Source organism: Mustela nivalis (assembly GCF_964662115.1).
Source record: "Mustela nivalis genome assembly, chromosome: 2".
NCBI lineage: Eukaryota > Metazoa > Chordata > Mammalia > Carnivora > Mustelidae > Mustela > Mustela nivalis.
In genome coordinates this window covers 17203368-17217802 of record NC_139021.1, presented here as the reverse complement: position 1 = coordinate 17217802, position 14435 = coordinate 17203368, and the positions used below count along the sequence as shown (strand labels likewise).

The 14435-nt window shown below is 43.1% G+C and overlaps 1 long non-coding RNA gene across 2 annotated transcripts in view; it reads right to left on the bottom strand.

Moving 5' to 3' along the window:
- Positions 1-3356, bottom strand: part of LOC309860162 — a 132844-nt gene extending 129488 nt beyond the window's left edge. For both annotated transcript variants that reach the window (XR_014309201.1, XR_014309202.1), the window contains exon 1: positions 3296-3356. This is a non-coding gene — a long non-coding RNA (uncharacterized lncRNA). The remainder of the gene's footprint in view (positions 1-3295) is intronic.
- Between the last annotated feature and the right edge of the window lie 11079 nt (positions 3357-14435).

Below are 14435 nucleotides of genomic sequence, written 5' to 3'. Positions count from 1 at the left end.
ACAAGGGAACTGGGAAAGGCAGTCATGTGATCATTGGCAATATGCCCATCTCTGTAATGATGAAGGGGAGACAGATATGGGGGACAACATGGGTCTCAGTCGTACCCAGGGCCAGTCATCTAAGTCCCCAGCTGAAAGGAAATTGGCTAAGAGAAGCTACATGAGTAAGTCAAAGAAGTTTCATGCCCTAATGGCATCTGAAGTAGGAAGAACATGAATTAGCAGCAGGGAGAAAGGAGAAAGCTTTTCATGGAGAAAATCTCCCAGACAAAGACATAGAAGAGGTGATATTAACCGCTAATGCAGGGCACCTGAGTGGCTCAGTTGGTTAAGCCTCTGCCTTCAGCTCAGGTCATGATCCCAGGGTCCTGGGATGGAGCCCCACATAAGACTCTCTGCTCACAGAGGGCCTGCTTCTCCCTCTGCCCCTCTTCCCCCAGCTCATGCTCTCTCTCTCTCTCACTAGCTCTCTGAATAAACAAGTAAAATCTTTAAATAAAATTTTAAAAAGCTAATGCAGTAGGAGAAATACTTCTAAGATCAATGGCAGTGGAGAATAATCTGAGGAACAAGATAGGGTAGGGAGGCATTTGTAACTTTTCAAGACCTAAATACCAACACCTCATTTTTAATCATCCAGTCAACCAGCATTTATTGAGTACCTACTGTGCGACAAGACCTGCCTATCTAACAGAAGTAACAGAAGTAACAGAATTTAAATTTAACCAAATTTAAATTTAAACCAGTTTAATTTTAATTTAACTCATGGGTCTTACTCTCCAGAAGAAAAGAAAAACAAACAGGTCATTATAGTACAGGCTGATAAAGACTGTGCTGGAGAAGGTTTTGCGCCATGCAAGCCCTGAGAAGAGGCACCTAAGAAAGTCAGAGCAGGCAAGGGCTGCCTGGAGGAAATGCTAAAAAGCCACATAGCACAAGGAGGACAGGGAAACACAGGGAAGGATACAGACTCTGCATCTGCTTTCCCAGGTTCAGATCCTGGCTCTACCTTTTATGAGCTGTGTATCCTGGCAAGGCATTTATCTTCTCTGACCCCCAACCATCTGATCTGTCAAATAGGGCTGCTAATGGTAACAGTAGCACCCTTGCTAGGATGGCTGAAAAGATCAAATGAGATACTCCCTGTGAAGCAGGCAGCATGACATCTGGCATATAAGTAAGTGGTCTCTATAGGTGAGCTATTAAAATGACTATTACCAGTGGTGAGCTAAGAGTTAAGGATAAGTAGGAATTGGTGGAGAAGGAAATAGATTTTCAGACCAAAGGAATAAGATCTGCAGAAGACCTGAGTCCCAGAGTTTCAGAAGGAAAGGGCATCAGTAGGGAGCGCTAATAGAGGAGAAAAGCTAGGCCAGCTCAGGCAGGCTCTGCAGGCCAGGTGAAGGCATTTGGACTTTAACCAAGAGCAATAGGGAGCCGTCAGAGCAAGGGAGCTGGTGTAATCAGACTGTCACCTTACAAAGATCACTCTGCTGTATCATGAATGGATTGACCAGACCCAACCCTGAAGGCCCTTTGTCAATCTGGGGGTGGTAATCTTTGTGACAGATAGTGGTGGCTTGAACCAAGGTATTAGCAATGAAGGTACAATGCATGGATTCAAGATATCAAGGAAGTGGGATCTATAAGACCCACTCATGGTTATATCCAACTTGACACAAGCCCTTGGTACAACCTCTTGAATAATCAAAATCCTGCACAAAGCTTGGAAGTTGTTCCAGTATCTGTCACCCTAGTCATTCTCATCAGAAAGAAGAATGTCACCTAGAGATAGCATAAGTCTTCATCAGCAAAGTGTGTATATAATTTCTAGGCAGCAGAACCAGGTAACAGCCAATCAGATAAAAACAATTCAGGAATTTAGGGGATGCCTGGGTGGCTTCATCGGTTAAGGGCCAACTCTTGATCTCAGATCAGGTCTTGATCTCAAGGTCATGAGTTGAGGCCCTGCATTGGGCTCCACCCTGGCATGGATAATAATTCTTTTAAAATTTTTAATTAAAAATAGTAATTTTAAATTTTAAATTAAATGTACTTAATTTATTAAATTAAAAATTTATGGTATTAAATTAAAATTTTTTAATTAAAAATTTTAAAAATTTTTTTAATTATTCAGGAATTTAGAAATACACTGCTGGGAGCTAAACCACAAATCCAGAGAAAAACAACTGTGTAACAGCCCTCTAGGCCTACAGAAATGTCCCATTTCTGGCACTCAAGGCTTCAGGTGAATAACAGCATCAACGTGTATAGGAGATGTTATTTAGTGATCCCATAATTGATCCCCCCCAAACATGGGCATTGTTAAGAATAGAGGTGGTCTCTTTGATGTTACATCAGGACAACAGGCAGAAAATGGGACTCTCTACCAGCCAAATCAAATCGTAAAGGTAGGGGCCTAGTTAGCCGAAGGGAGCCATTTGGTTGTAAAATTAGATTGACCCCGCCCCTCCCAGAGGAACTTACTTGCAAACCCCGGATATAGGGGCGGGGCAGGCCAGATGGAGACATCCAATCAGTGGGGCACGCATATATTTACTGTGGTGAGTTGAAGTCTCATTGGTTACCTGTGTGTGGGCCGACCTCTATAAAGATTAGTCTGTGAGGCTGGGGCCAGGGGAGTAATAGGAGTTAGAATAGGTGTTGGAGTAGTAGGAGGAGTTAGAGTAGCAGTTAGAATAGCTGTTGGGATAGCCGTTAGGGTTGCCTTTGGGAGAGTCAGAGCATCGTGGTCATCATGGTCGTCGGGAGCGTCGTGGTCGTCCTGGTCATCGCAGTCGTAGGCAGCGACGCCGAGGCGAACAACCTCGCCACCAGCGGCCTGGCACAGCGAGCAGCCTCCTTCGGAGTGGCCTCGTCCAGAGCAGCCTCATCCGGAGCGGCCTTCTTGGGAGTGACCTTGTCGGGGTCATCGTCCTCTCTTCGTAAGAGATGGCCCCTACGAGTCAGTTTGATTTTCGATGCTTGGCGCGAAATAAAGCTTTGTTTGATTTTCGCTTTGTGTCAGTCTCGTTCCTTTGATCACGGACCCTAACAATAAACAGGTTGGTTTTCTCCGCTACCAAAGGGTGGAGTGCTCCTGTGAAACCTTTGTTAAACCGAAACAGCATAAAGCCATGGCAGAAACATATTTGATTTATACGGAAACATTTTTGAGCACTGCCAAACCCAAGAAATAACCTCTCTTGGGCTTTAGGATACATCTTAGGATACCTTAGGATACATCCTGCTAATGGAGGCGCAAAATAAATCGAGATAAAGCACAGATGCTCACCAGACACAGGTCAAAGCTCTGGCGGCTCCCAGCGGAGCTACCGCTGTCGGGTCTGGCTACCTGTCTAAGGGCTGCTGCAAACTAAGCAGAACGCTCTTTACGCTTTTCGCCTTTTGTCGTAAAAGTGAACATCTTCTTCCGGTTTCTTTCCCTTAGCGTAAACAGGTACTCATGGAGGTACTTTCTAAGAGCAAAGTGAGGGACGCCTGGGTGGCTCAGTTGGTTAAGCAGCTGCCTTCGGCTCAGGTCATGATCCCAGCGTCCTGGGATCGAGTCCCATATCGGGCTCCTTGCTCCGCAGGGAGCCTGCTTCTCTGTCTGACTTCTGCCTAAGAGCAAAGTGACATAACCCGAACTTCCAAAAAGCAGAGGATAGCTGTAACTGCTTTTCTTTTTGGCTGCCTAATATTCACCACCCCCAACACACACGCACGCAGTTTTTTGTGAAAACAGTCCCTAATGTCCTCCTAAGGAATCACTTGTCTCCGATGGCAAATGGTTTTACTGCGACTGCCAGTGCAGTTGGCAGGAAGTGAGCCCATAATTCCAAGGTAAGCCAGCTGAACTCAGAACTTTGAACTTGATCAGAAATGGAACAAAACATAAAACACCAGAAAGGGCATAACCACATTCCTTCCATCCGCATCTCCTAGCAAGAACACTGAAACATTCCTACTTCTAGACTCCAGGGGCTGAGTATCTATCCTTTTATGAACCTGTTCTCCAGTCCTTCCTGTTGATTCTATGAGTTTCCTGATGGTATCATAATAAATTCCTTTCCTGCTGTTAAAAATCCTAATTAATAGTATTACCATGAGCTTTAGAACACATAATTCTGACTCTAAGTTTCACATCTGGCATTCACTGACTAGTTTTCTCACCTATAAAATAATATAACACATACTTTATAAACTACTTTTAGAAATAAATGAGATATTATATGCCAAGCACCTGGCTTAGTACCTGGTTCAGAAGTAAGCCATTGGCTCATATTCATTTCCTTCCAATCTTTCTTCCTCTCAGCTAATGTTATATAGATTTGGTTTTGATATTTCATATGACTATTTAGAGACAAGGTAAGTGTTAGAATAATTTTGAGTTCATTTAAGTCAAGTTGAATTATGATCTCCAACTGAGATTCAGTTGTTCTCCTAAAAAAAAAAAAAAAGCATAAGAAAAAAATGTAAATGAATGGGACAGATTATACCTAATCTTTGTATCAGTAGGGATAGGGTAGTTTGTGCTGCAGCAACAAACAACCCCAAAATCTCAGCGCCTTTTAACAACAAAGTTTTATTTCTTGCTCACTCTACATTTCCGTTATGAGTTGGCTGGGTTTCTGCTCCAGTTCATCCTTACCCAGTGCATTAGGAAAAAACAAAAACAAAAAACAAACAGAACCAATAGAATAGGAACATAGAGATTTATTTTAAGGAATTGGCTCACATGGTGGTGGATTGGCAAGTCCAGCATCTGTGAAGCAGGCCAACAGGCTGGAAATTCAGATAAGAATTGATGTTTGTAGTCTTGGATCTGAACTTACAGGGTAACAGCCTGGAAACTCAAGAAAGGTATCTATGTCAGAATCTGGAGAAGAATTCCTTCCTCTTTGAGAAACTTTAGCCTACTCCCAAGGACTTCAAAGGACTGGATGAGGCCCACCCACATTATGGAAGGTAGTGTGCTTTACTCAAAGTCCACTGATCTAAGTGTTAATCACATCTAAAAAAAAAAAAAAGAAAGAAAGAAAGAAAGAAATCTTCACAGTAACATCTACACTGATTTGACCAAACAATTAGGCACTGTAGCCTAGCCAGGCTGACATAAAATTAACCATCATACCCAGTCTAAAAAAATTATCCCCCATCCCAAATGTTGCCTGTCACTGTGACAAAGAGAAAGAGAGCATGGCAAATCACATCAGCTCTTAACATTTTCTACCAGAACTGATACATACCACTTCCACTCACATTTTATTACCCCCAGCAAGTCATAGAGCCATGCTTAACTTTAATGGGGTTGGGGAAGTATAATCCTACCATGGCCCAGAACAGAACCAAATATTTATGAATAGCCTCAATGAACACCAAACCTTATAATCTCATCCCCTTGATTTTTAAAAAGACTATCATTGCCCTTGGTCCTTTCTTTTCTGACTAAGCTTTCTGCCTTCATAATACACAGAGATCCCCTAAAGGAAGGCAGGACAAGGACAGCCATCAATATAAATTCAACTCATTAGACTTCTTACCACAGGGTTCTCAGCCCCTGAAAGTCTGGTCAGATAAGGGTCCAGGAGGTTTTAGTTTGTCCACTGTGAGAAGCTGTAATACCTCTTACTCTATGTACCATTTTGAAGTCTTCTAGTACTTTGAAAATCCTATAAGAAAGAGGGTCATATTTCTTGGCAGAAATGAGACAGATGGGAGAAGCATCTAAGTTATGATTTCTGAAAGGATTTTCGAACATCTTTATCCTGCTCTAGGACTTGTGCCAGATTTCCCTCCTGCATTCATCTAGAGGAATTTTCATAGACAATTTATATGAAACAAGGATCTGTCTCTTGGTGCACAGTCAGCTCAGAAGTAGCCTCTTTCCCACCTTCTGCTTCCAAAAAGTAGATTGGTTGATTTATTTTATCCTGCTGAGGCAGCCAAGCCTAATTAGCATCGTTGGTTTCAAATAATCTGTGCTTCTCTTTAAAAAGAAAAAGAAAAAGGTCATCTTGTTACAAAATGTATGCAAATGTTGGGCTAATCATTTTTTACTTGACCCCCTTGTTGGCAAAAGTGACATTGATAACCCACTGAGGAGGGTAGATAGAGTTGATACTGGTGCCAATGATAACATGTCAATGATGTCTCCACTCCATAGGGTGCGGTAAGGATCGAATGAGCTAATGCTTGTGACTGGCAGAGCACAGTGCCCAGCTGCAACCACGCTCAGTGGACGGCAGATGTTCTTATGGGCAGTTCTGCTGCTTTGCTGCAGGTGGCTGCAGGCTCAGGGCTCAGCCCCTAGAGGCAGATAATCCAGAGTCTGATTCCTGACTCAGCTGCTTGGTAATCATGGGACCACAGGCATGTTACTTAAATCTATGCTTCAGGTTTCTCCTCTCTAAAATAGAAATAACCATAGAGAATACCACATGAGATTATTGTGAGGATGAAAATTTGACATAAACAAAGCACTTAGCATAAGACTGGCCCAGGCCCTGTGCATAATAAGTGCTATTAGCCACAACTAATAACAAAATCAAGCCCCAGCTGCATTGTGTTCCCTCTGCTCAGTTCTTTTCAAAACAACATTTACTCTTTTAGGGGCAATGGCTTTCAAGCTCTGCCCAAGGAGCCTAGGTCTCCCCAGAGGAGGAAGGGGAGAGAACATAGGGTTTCACTCCTCCTATAAACAGAGAGGTTCTGCTTTTATCTGTTCCAGAAACTGAGATGCTGCCCACAATTTCATCACTGGAAGGGGGCTACTGTGGAAGACTATTTGAAAATCTGTTCTTCTCTATCATTCCTCACCTTCTCGTGCTTGGGTTAGATCATCAGAAATGAGATAAAGGGAAATAATCATTTATTATTGATTCTTGTATTTGTTTACTTACTTATCGTTGTTTTCATTCATTCATTTGTACTTTTTTGTTTTTAATTTGACCAGATCCTAAGCTAGGTCCCAGAGTTACAGCCACGAGCAAACAACACAGTCCCAGGATCATGAAAGCCACTTTCCAGTGGGAGAGATAGACAAGGAACCAGGCTGTGATGGCCAGAGTGAGGAGCATCATGATGTAGACATGTACATGGTACTGAAGGAAGAGTATTCCAAAAGTCTTTGGGGTCAAGAGAGATTTTTACGGGGAGAAAGCCTAAGGGTGTATGGGAGAAGGAGAGATGGCACATTTTCTAGGTAAAGACTGAAAGCCGAGAAAGATCATGGTAAATTTAGGAAATGCAGGCCGACCAGGCTTGTGAAGGCCAACAGGGAGGACAAAAGAGAAGCAAAGTACTTCCAAACAACGAACATCCAAAATCCAAGGCCAAAGTCCTCTCATCACGGTGGACGCTTCCTTTGCAGCAGATTGGTTATAAATTCACTTCATGACTTCGGCCAAGAACCTGGCATCCCAACAAGCCCCCTCCACGGAGCAGTCTCTTGAAAGATTCTGAGTCTCTTTAGCAAAATGACACTCTTTTGGCTGCTTGGGTTTAAAGGCACATGCTGGGAACAGACAAGGACTGTCACTCTGGGAGAACCTTGCCTGAGGAGACGTGGCTGATCCTGACAACAGCCCTCCCTCGACTGAAGCCAGTTCCTGAATGAAGTCATTGAGCCATTGCAAGGAGGACTTTGCAAGACATTCAAAGCTGAGCTCTTCCCAGAGCAGAGACCAGAGCTGAGAACTGCAAAACATGCTGGATGAATCCAGGCTTCTCCAGGCAGGTGTGACAAGCGCAAATGTTCTCAGATTGTGAATGAGGCCATGACTAATTCTCACTTCATACACACAGAATCCCAGCCAAGAGGCTAAAGCTTTGCTTCTTCCTCTATCTCAGTGACTAGAAAATGCAGGCCAGCCCTCAGGAAAGAACCTGGGCATGATACCAAGGCAGAAAATTGTTGTTATCCTAATAGTATTGAGGTAATAATAATTACAATAATAGTAATAACTAACTCTTACCAAGCACATACTCTGTGCCAGGTACTGTAATAAGCACTTAGCATAAATTAAATTAACGCAAGTCAGGAACTTCATGGAGCCATTAATACCACTACCCCAATTTAAAAAAAAAAAAAAAATGTCCAGAAAGGTGAAACATAGGTAGCGGTAGGAGGCAAAAATTACAAAGAGTTTGCAAAAGCTCCAAAACAAAGTAAAAAATATCCATACATAAAAATACTAGCATTTTTACGAAAATTGACTGCAAAGACCTCAGAATACACATCGCACATGGAGCTACCCAGAGGCACCTGTAGCATATCAGGGCAACCGGTACTCAAATGGGCAGCTATAAAAGCCAGAGGAGTGGTCCAAGAAAAACGCTTTGGCATTCAGAGAGAATCTACCCAGCAAGAGGGTATTGGGGAAGGTTCTAGGAAAGAGGTGACCTCTGAGATCTTGAAGAACCGACTAGATATTCCAAGTTCAGGGAAAGCAGAGAAGGGGGGTAGAGTGGAGTAGGTCCCAGGAAGAGCAGAAAGTGGACTGTGGATACAGGCATGGTTCCAGGGGATTCCACATTCTCAGAGCCACATGAGGGTCTGAAGCCCTCTCCCACTTCATCTCAGCTTTTTATTTATTTCACACATTGAGCTTTTACACGCAATTTCATTTGAACAAAGAGTTCCACTGATCTCTATTTTCAGAGCATAGCACCAAAAGTTAGGAAAAGTATTGAGGAGGAAGGGAATGGGAAGTTGGAGAAAGAACACAGAGAGCTTCAGTCTGAACATCAACCCCCGCCTCCCACACACACACCACCCTCTCCATTCTCTGCCGTCAGCAGACATCACTAGTGGAACTTGTAATTATTTCCCGCCGTTCCCAGAGACTCAGAATCCTTCCACAACCAGCACCCCAGACATCAGAAGTGGCCTATGATAGAGCTAAGCAAAGGAATGTGGACTTTTTTCTATAGACAGAGAATCCTATGGTTTTGAATCATTGTCCCTAAAGCTTCCTCCACTTCATACTAACAATGGTATTGCAATGGGGCCATGAATCTGTGACCAAGCCCCACTTGTGTGCAGACTCCATCTCACAGAAACCTGCATAGGTGACTTCATTGGTTCCTTAAGCTTCCCTCCAACAACAATAAGCTCCAGATCCATGGCAATAAGGACATCAGTGAAATAAGAAGGGCCGACATAATGTCACAAGACCCACCCAGGTGTGATTCTTCCCATTTAGCACACAGTGTGACACATTCTTCAGTTTATTACACTGGTACTAGGAAATTTGGGAGTCTAGGAATGGAGGGGGAATAAGAGCATCAGCCTCATAGTCCAAAGATGGCAGGTGACGGAAGGATGGGACCCCTTTGGAGAAGTGGTAGGAGCCAGCGGGACATGAGCAGTAAGAAAGGAGAAGGGACTGTATTAATACAAACCTCACCCACTTTTGTGGTCATTTGGGTGGTTCAGTCGGTTAAGCAATGGACTCTTGATTCTAGCTCAGGTCTTGATCTCAGGGTCATGAGTTCAAGCCCCACACGGTTCCACACTGAACATAGAGCCTACTTTAAAAACAAAATAAAACAAAAAATTTCACCTATTCTTTTTGGTAGAAAGAACAGGTTCTGGAGATATAACTTTGCTCTGTAATATATAGCTGTGTGACTTTGGGCAAGTCACTTCACCTCTCTGGGCCTCAGCTTTCTCATTTATACCATGTAGGTAATCATTTAATTTCCAGGGAACATGTGTTGCTTATTCCCCTTTCTTCTGTCAAGAGCATTAGAATTTGCTTTGGATACAGCTGTGAATGACCTGCACATCAGGATGCCTCAATATTCCCCTCAAGACACTCAATAGTCAAGGAGCGTCATGTGCTCCAGGCTGGGCCAATCAGACACCCTCATTCACTCTGGAACAGGGATCCTAAGCAAAGTAACACACTGAAAACAAGGCAAGACAAGGCAGAGCAAAGGCAGAACCCTGAAGAAACTGCCCTTTCATTCCTATTCTCTTGTCTCAAAGCAGCTCTGGGTCCTGTCACTTTGGGCCCTCCCCCAACCCATTCCCTTTCTTAAAAAGTCCTCTCAATGCCCAGGTGAGCCAGAATTACCAGGAACCCTGGGTGATACAGGAAGGGCCAAATGAGGAGAGGATATATGGAAAAGTGCTTAGAGAACCTTAAGGATGTAGACAATGCTGGGTGGTATTTTCTAGAATGGTTGTTAGCATCTACTACCTAAGTTTCCTTACATGATTATTGAACTAATTTTGTTGAGTGTGCCCCCTGTCCTTGAATAAAACCTTCCAGAGGTTCTTTTGGTCTTTTGTGTTCTCCTGGACAAAGCTACTCATCACTTCCCTTTGGATCATCTGCAGATCACAGAGCACTGAGTCACCAGAACATCTTAATCACACAATGGTCAAAACCCTTTGTCCCTTGTCTCTCTGCTTTACTTCTTTATTCCAGACCTTCCTTGGCAGACTAATGTAAAATGAAAGGCCATGGGGGGAAAAATTTTCACGCTCAGTTCACACCAAAAAGTCTGTGGGATAGTAAAAACAGTGATGACCAGATGACTGTGGGTCTTTGTTACTAATCAGCTGTGTGACAAGGCAAGACTTTTGTCCCTCCGGACTTCAGTGTTCTCATCTGTCAGATATGAGCTTTGATGAGAAAATCTCTAAAGATTCTTCTAGGGCTGAAAGTCTGTAAAATGATTTGGTTCCACCTGGCTTTCATGCCCCTTCATCTCATGTGCCCCATCTTCAGTACAAAGAGACCAGGAACCCGTTCTCTGCCTGGGCCATTTTGGATCCATGCCAAAATTTCTAAAATCTCTTTGAACTCTAGAATACTAAATATGTTTCACTGAGAACATCTACCTCATTATTCCTCAAGGAAAAGATTATATCTTAAAAGAAATAAAACCCCTGCAATAAAAACTTAACCAAATGATTTAATTAGAGATCACAGAAATGAAATAGAGAAAAAAAATAAGATTTTATTACAGAAAACATATAACTGAGAATTTTCCCAAATGCTGGTAGCATATTTGCAAGCTGTTCAAAATAAGAAAAAGTGCTCCACAGCACAGTGTTGAGAAATAATAATAAAATGAAACTGTCCAACGTTTCACAAATACATCCATTCCTGTAAGATGCGTTGTCAAAATAGATCATTCTATCTGTCTCAACAAGTCAGCCTGCCCTAGTGAGAACTGCGTTTCCAGTTCCTGTTGCTGTAGAAAAGGAAGCACTAAGCTTTGAATGGCCTCACACTGAACTATGGACGTGGTTAGGGCCCCCCGATTTTAGAGAGGGAGGGAAGGCAGCAGGAGAAGATGAAGTACCTGTCATTTACAAGACCTGTATTTTGGGACTGCCTCCCTCCCCTGTGAAACCAGAGTAGCCTCATCACCAGGTTGCAGCCCTTCAAAACCCATCCTCTCCGCTCCCAGGACAAACCCTACGTCAGCACTGCAGCAACGGCCAGAGCCCCAGGAACAGAGCAGTCCTGGTCCCACAGGGGTGGAATTCGCTCCCAAAGCCCTGACTAACTGTAAAAGCTGCCATCAGGCGAGGAGAAAGGAGAACCACAGCTGTGCAGGGATGGGAGCTCTGACGTTGGCCGAACCAGTGCTGACCCCTCCTGAGGGCTGTGGACCTAATTGCATTACCTTTGGAGGGCAGGCGAGGTTTTTCCTTTGCATTTGGGTCCCCCTAGTGGAACACTGGCTCGGTGTCCTTAAAGGAGGCATGTGGGGAGATGGAACTGCCCCAGAAAGTTCAAACCTCCCACCAAAAATTTATGGCTGTCTTTCCTGCCACACTCTGGGGTATGAGGCCAGCCAAATGGCCAATCAACATGTAATTTGCTCCTACTGTTTACCCAGGAATGGAGGGCAGGGAACTGCAGGAGGAACAGTGTGTCACCCGTTTCTCTCAAGGTACTCAATGTGGGGGAAAGGGACAACAACGCTAATAAACATACAATGACCAGCAAGCACTATTGCTTATAACGACAGATGCGTAAGGAGGTCACATTATAATGTAACCGTTCAGAGGGAGAGCCTCAAAGTCAGACTGCCTGAGCTCCTATGCTGGCCCCTCTGCTCAGTAGCTCAGTGATCTTGAGCTTGTTCATTCAACAAATACATACTGAGCACTTAGTATATACCGAGTACTGATCTAGGCAGTAGGGATACAGATAAAAATTTTTTTTTTATTCTGAAAAAAATCCCTGCCTTGTGAGCTTTGCATTCTTCAACTGTGAAAAAGGGATATGCAAAACACCTATTTCAGAGGTTAAACAGCACCTAGCACCTTAGCACCTAGGCTTGGCACAAAATAAATCTCAGTACTGCTTATTTTGTTATCGTCCTATTTGTAGACTCTGGAGTCTATATTTTGCTTCAGAGTCCTTCCAGAGCTGTAAGTCAAAAGGGCAGACATCCTGGGCTGGAGTCAAAGCAGCTCAACTTCTAAGGAGCCCTGAACCCCAAATATCAAGGGGCCTCCATTTCCTTAGAAGTTAAATGTGGGCAACCAGAGGAGGTGATTTCTACAACCTGAGCAATGCTTCATCTCCAGAAGTGCGGATGGTATGCATCCAGCTCTCAGACTCTTCTGGGTCACGTTTAGTGGTTGAGGAGTTCCTGTGTGTAAACGTGTTGTGCATCTGTCTGTCTGTCTGTCCAGCTCACTTCATCCCAAAGTCCCCTCCGTCTGTACTGGTTCTGAGTCCCCCTTCTATTGTTCCTCTCATCATATAAGCATGCTCCTTGTGGTTTCTGCTCCCATGAGAGTGGACATAATGAAGTAAGATCCCAACGTGTAGATATGAACTCATTCTGAGGTAGGAAACCCCACAGGCCTAAAGCCTAATGTATGAGCTGCAACAGAGCTTTGCGGGAGAGGACTGTCCCAGGCGTCACTATCCCAGCTAACAACAAGGTCACAACAAGGTCATATCATGTGGATATCTCTGGCCTGCAGAACCTCACAGGAAAGAGCAACATTAGCAGGACAAGATCTGGCAATTCTGGGTCCTATACTCAAACATCATTACACGTTTTTAAATCCCATCTTTAACCTTAAGAGAGGATTGGGTCTTCCCGAGATAATCTTGAGTCGTTTGAGCCTTTGTACTCTAAAATCCAGTGTTAACAGAAAGAGGTCAGGCCTATGGCAAGAGAAAGCAGAAGAAAAGTGTACAGAACATGATTGATTTACAGGATAGGTTAACATTAGAAACTGTCATAAATGTTATAAATTTCTGTATATGTTTATGTTTACATGTATATATTTCTGTATATGTTTAGTAAAAATTAAAATAGGAGTCAAAGAGGGGTTTCTGCCTGGCTTAGTCAGTAGAGCGTGCAACTCTTCATCTCAGGGTTGTGAGTTCCAGCCCCATGCTGGGCATGGAAGCTACTTTAAGAAAACAAACAAACCAACCAAAGGGTAAAATGCCATTTCTCTTTCTGGGCCCATTGGGGAGATTGTCCTTCCCTTCTCTGTTGAAGTTAGACGAGGCCCTGTGACGTCTTTGACCAGTGAAATGTGAGGAAGCAATATGATTCATTACGTGGCAAAAGAAGAACCAACGCTTGATTCTCTATGTTCTCTTTTCTTTTCTGCAGGAGCAATGTTGATATATTTGGAAAGCCTGAAACTCTGAGCTGTATCACATGGAGGACAGCCATTCCAGCAGGTTTCCCAGACCCACAGTGGATTTTACAGAAGTAAGAAATGTATTTGCATGTTGTGAAGCTACTGAGATTTTCAGGGTTACCTGTTACCAAGCATAACTTAACCCATTCTGACTGATACATTCTCTTACTCACTGTATGATTTCAAGTAAGTTACTTAATTTCTCTAACGCTCTGTATCCTCAATCGTAAATGGGGGTAATAATAGTTCTCACTCAGCATTCTTGTGAGGATTAAGTGTTAAATGTATCTTCCAGAACTTACTAAACTATCAAGAATTATACAAATTAAATAAATTAATTTAACTCAATACCTTCTGTTGTGCAGATGCCATTCTAGACAAACAGGAAATAAATAAGCACAATCTTTATTCTATAGGAATTCACAATCTTTGTGTAAGTCACTGTGCTTGTTCTCTGAGTATCAAAATCGAAAATGCAGTCTTGGGAAGCTCATAGTCTCAGAATAAAAAAAGACAAGAGGCATCCCTCTCTCCCATGAAAGGATCAAAGGACTAGAACTGAATGGTGTTATTCTGTCTGTTTCATTCAAACCTACAAAAGGATACACAAATGACCTAGGAGCTGTGTGCAAAATATGCAACAGGTCCATTTCAATTAAACCTTGAACTCCACTCTCTATATCTACCTTAATCTCATTGCTTCTTTTCCTCAGTATATATCTCTAACCTGGACCTCTTTGGTCGGATTCAAGCAAGCAATCCTAACTATCAGTTTGACACTTCCAAT